Source organism: Passer montanus, unplaced genomic scaffold (genome assembly GCF_014805655.1).
Source record: "Passer montanus isolate IOZ18808 unplaced genomic scaffold, ASM1480565v1 scaffold5, whole genome shotgun sequence".
Taxonomy (NCBI): Eukaryota; Metazoa; Chordata; class Aves; order Passeriformes; family Passeridae; genus Passer; species Passer montanus.
This window is the reverse complement of record NW_024369929.1, coordinates 1,876,980-1,881,823: the sequence shown is the minus strand read 5'-3', so window position 1 is coordinate 1,881,823 and position 4,844 is coordinate 1,876,980. Positions and strand designations below refer to the sequence as shown.

At 51.2% G+C, this 4,844-nt stretch overlaps 1 protein-coding gene across 5 annotated transcripts in view; it reads left to right on the top strand.

The window, feature by feature from the left end:
* Positions 1 to 444: 444 nt before the first annotated feature.
* TLN2 (talin 2) overlaps positions 445 to 4,844 on the top strand; it is a 142,018-nt gene continuing 137,618 nt past the window's right edge. For 4 of the 5 annotated variants that reach the window (XM_039722845.1, XM_039722846.1, XM_039722848.1 and 1 more), the window contains exon 1: positions 778 to 949. The gene's annotated coding sequence lies outside the window, so the exon portion shown is untranslated. Of the gene's footprint in view, positions 643 to 777; positions 950 to 4,844 lie in introns of those variants that run through there. The other variant, XM_039722844.1, reaches the window with a different exon arrangement.

Here is a 4,844-nt window from a genome sequence, read left to right as displayed (position 1 = left end):
TTCAAGAAACGCTTCACATAGAGGGTGATTAGAGACGGGCTACCCAGGGAGGTGGTGGAAGAAACTTCTGGCACCACTCAGCGCCGCGGTCTGTTTGACAAGCCGGTGTTCAGTGTTAAGCTGGAACTCGTTTACCTCAGTGGTCTTTTCCAGCGTAATGGATTCCGTGACCGGGAAGCGCCCGGCACGCCGCGCTCCGGGCCGCTCTCCTCACCTGCGGGCCGCGCCCTCGCCTTTCGGCCGCCCGCCCCCGGCCCTGCCGCGGCCCCGCTGCTGCTGTCCCTGCCCGCCCTGAGGGGCCTTTCCCCTCCCCGAGGGGCTGCTCCGGCTTCCTTCCTCCTCCTCCTTCCCCCGAGGAGCTGCCGTGCCCTGGCATCCGGGCCGCTCTCCTCACCTGCGGGCCGCGCCCTCGCCTTTCGGCCGCCCGCCCCCGGCCCTGCCGCGGCCCCGCTGCTGCTGTCCCTGCCCGCCCTGAGGGGCCTTTCCCCTCCCCGAGGGGCTGCTCCGGCTTCCTTCCTCCTTCTCCCGAGGAGCTGCCGTGCCCTGGCCGCCGCGGTGCCGGGCGGGCAGAGCGAGAACGACGCTACCTCACCGCCTGGGTGAGGGCTGCGGCCGGCGGAGGTGCTTCTCCCTCAGGCCCAGGTGAGGGGGAGCTCCGAGCCCGCAGGTGAGGCGGGCTCTGCTCCCGCCGGTCTCCGGGCGCGGGGCGGGAGCCGCGGGTCCCCCAGAGCGGGCCGGGCCGGGCGGAGGGCGGTGGAGCGGCCCGGAGTGATGACGCGCTTCCTGCCCTCCCCGCCGGGGGTCTGCGCCTGGAGTCCGCAGCGGCGGCGGCTGCGGGCGGCGGCGGTGGAGCCGGCGGGAGCGGGCAAGAGGCGAGCGGGGGGAAGGAAGGAAGCGAGAGAGCGGCGGGGCTTAGGCGCTCCGCAATGCCACAGTAACAGCGTTCCCGGTAGGAGCCCGCGAGGACCCTCGTCCTGCCCCGCCGTTGCACATTGCATAGAGCGTGTGGTCTGTGCGGAGCCGCCGAGAGGGGGAAGACTCGGCGCGGGGCTGAGCGGCGGGAGCGCGGAGCCGCTCGGCTGCCGCGGGCTTCTCGATGCGGGCTGCCTCGGAGCGGCAGCAGCCGCCGCTCGCCGCTCCCGCTTCGCCCCTGCAGGCTCGCCCGCGGGCAGCGCTGCCTGCCCAACAAGTTGCTGCTTACAGGGAGGACAGCAACAGCCCGGCCCACTGCCGTGCGGGCTGAGCCCGGGAAGGGGAGAGCCTCGGCTCACCTATCGTTCGTCAGGAGCCGGGCCGGGATGAGAGGGAAGCAGCGGTCTTTTAGGATTTTCCTGAGCCGTGTATGGCTGGAATAGGAGGCAGGTGCCGGGTCGGCCGGCCCCTCGCATCATGCCTGGGGGAGCGTGGCGTGGCCGGCTCGGAGCTGCGTTTGCCCGGGCAACGGAGCTGCTCGCTGTTGGGCGCTATTGGCGACCTGATGTAGAAAAAACCTTTTCGCAATACGTGCTGAAGTGACGACCTCCCAAGGACGATGCTGCATCGTCTGCATATGCGTGGATCTGTATCTGCGTGTGTCTCTGTCCGCATCTTCCCGCGGGAGCGGTGGAGCGGCTGGCGGGGGCAGCGGGGCGGTCCCGGAGGGCCATCCCGGAGGGGAGGGAAGGACGCGGGCGAGGGTGGGTGGGCGGCTGCTCCGCAGCCTCGCTGCCCTCCGGGCCGGCCCGGGGCGTGCGCGGCTCCAGCGCTCCGGGCTGCCTGCCCCGGTGAGGCTTCGTGCCCAGGACTAGGCAAAGCGCAAAACCTCCCTTGGTGCGAGGCGGCATTGCGTGCTTGCAGCGGGGCTGTCCGCGTCCTGGCTGAGGTTCTGTGTCCCGGTCCCTCTGTTTGTCCCATGCCCTCTTAGCACAGAGCTGTCCCCGCGTGCAGCCTTGCCTTGGGGTGTCTGGAGAGCCCCGGCGCAGTGTCACTGCGTGGGAACACCTTACTGAGAGCTGGCTTTATGCTCACCTTCTGTAGCGCTCTTGTTCTGCTGACCAGCCATTTCAGGTTTTTTAGGCTTTACTTTTTGTGTGTTGAAATGCTGCTATGATGTGTAGTTAGAAAGGTTGTGGGAATGCTCATTGACTGAAAAAACCTCTTGTCAGATTAAACAGTTGTCCGCTTCCCTCCAAATATTTTTAAAGTTTATTTTGTAGACGTATATTGTGGAGCAAAGTTTGAGCCATATTAAATTTCAAGGCAGTTCTGGGTTTGGTTGCTTAGAGGCGTTGAGGAGTTCTGCATTCTCAGAAGAGCCCAATGGCCATGGCACAATGTCCCTATGATTTAAAAACAAAGAAGCAACAAATTTCTGAGATTGCTCTTGCTTATGGAAAACATGACTTATTTGTATGCTTATGACAGTGTGTTTTAAGTAGGAATGCAAGCTGCCAGTGTTAATTAAAAATACCTTACAAATTGTAGTATATGAAAAGCTTTCATATCTCTATGGTGTAATGGTCAGCCATGCTTCCAACAGAACAGCTATTAGACAAGTTAAGTGAGAGTTAAGTTGGCTGAACTACCATTCCTGCTTTAATTTTCATAATGTGACATTTTCCAGGGAGATTCAAGGTTATCATGTAGCTGAGGAGGGAGGGGGAGTGTCTTTTGATTCTTGGAAGTGCATTTCATTTGAGTTTCCTAATGCCTCATTTAACTCACTGGTCACTGCAGAACTAAAGGGTTAAGTGGAATTCTAGCTTATCTATTAGTGACAAAATTATTGAGCTTATGTAAGATAAGAATACTTGTTTCTGGTTGCCAATCTAAGTGAGTTAACTATGGCAAACTTGAATAATTCAAGTTCTGAATCTCAGTATAAAGTTAGATAAAGTCTACAGCCATTTCATATGGGATACCCATTCATTTTACCATTCAGATTACAGGGGTTTATCCTGAAGAATTGTCCTGTGTTTTTGGAGTAACATCTGTTGCATGATATCATGTAATGGAATGTGGTACAGCCTAATTTAAGTTGATTTGAAACGTTGCCATTGCACTGTAGTAGTGCCTGAGAGGGTGAGAGGTTTTGTGGTGTGTGTGATGGATAGATTGGTTACAAGTAGACAATATTGAGGAAGATGAACTTGCATTTGAACTGCAAAGGATTAAGTAATTTACTCTCAGCTTGGTTTGTTTTACAGTCTTACTTAGACTTCTTTCATCAATTGCCAGCTAATGCAATGGCTGAATTCTACTTGTATTAGGAAATCCATCTGCAGTTATAAATATAACTAACAGTACAAAACACCATTACGGTAGCATCCCAGTCTTATTTTGAAGTGGGCTTGAAGGAACTGTCTAGCTGTGACATAGCTTGAACTGCATGAGTCTTAGAAGTTTTGCTGTGAAAACTTTCATTTGTTTGGTATTGTTTCTACAAAGATTTGACTGCACATTGCAAGTATGTTCTGATACATTAATATTTGGATTATCACTTTATATGCTTGCTTATATGATATGTATCTATTAAACTTGTGCAAATGCAATCCAGATGGTTTGCAAAAATGGCAGTACTTAATTAGTCACCACATCTAGACAGAAGTTCAAACAACTCACCTCCATTCTTTTTTGTGGCATTGTAGTGTTAGATAACTGTTGGGTTATCAGTATTGTATTTTCATGAGATAGGAGCAATACCGTTTGTTGTTGAAAGTATCCCTACAATCCATAATTTTAACATTATGGTACTAAAAACACCCTTTGAGTTGATTCACAGCTGCCAGTCCTATCTGACCTTTGGAGATTTTGGTAAGCTGCCAAATATGTAGACATCTTGATACTGGTTTTTTTAAATATGAAGAGTTTCTTGCTAAGCAGTGTTTTCCAGATGCTGCCTTTGCACCAGGCCCTAATTAGGTAGGAAGTGTGAATGTCTTTACAGATCACTGTACCAGCTTTCAGAAGTTCTTTTCTCCTCCCTGCTTTTGAATCTTTAAAATTTTTGGCAAGTCTGCTTATGCATGTTTCTACAGACAATAGAATGCTGAGGCAAATTGAGAACAGCAAGCAAAATGTTGGGTGTTGTTGCACATGGTGGGAGGCTGTCTTAATAATGCAGTGTTGCTTTCATTTGTTTACTTTTGGATTTTAGTGTTTCACATGGGACAAATGGAGATGGAAGTTGCAGTTTTAGGTAGTCCTGAACAAGGATGCAGGGTTTTGCTTCCAGGGTTCTGCTTTTGACCACATAGGGTTATTAAAATACACAATAAATTGAACTGCAAAAATTTTGGGGCAAAGGAGATGCAAATGATAAAGCAGAGAGTTTTTTCAGAGTAGTTTATCTTACAATTTCCAGAGGCTATGTTAAGTAAAATAATCTTGGGTTTTGCAACTCAGTGGATGAGATTATGATTATGGACATCATGCTGCGTCTTAAGCTCTTTTATACTTGATTTTTATTGTTGTGATTAAAGTCTATTCCTTTTATACAAAGATGCCTTGAAGGTAGCCTGAGCTTCTTAGATGTGTAAGTGCTGATTCACAGCATGTGGTGCAATCCTGGGTCTGATCAGTGTTCAGAGTATTGTGCCTTTTGTCTCTGAATGCAGGGAAGTTCCACCTTTGGAGTGAGGCTGGTATGCTTGAGTATGAGAAGGTGGTAAGGAGTCCTGTGCTTAGTTTTAAGACCAGACTTTTAACTGTGTACAATGAATTTTGTAGCCTTCTGTTCCTGCTAATGCTGCTGGAAACCCATTTCACAGTAGTCAGAGAACCATTTCTCTGGGTGTGCTATGTGCACACATGCTTATCTTGGAATTGAGTTTGAATTAGCCTGCATACTTGAAGCAATTGTGATA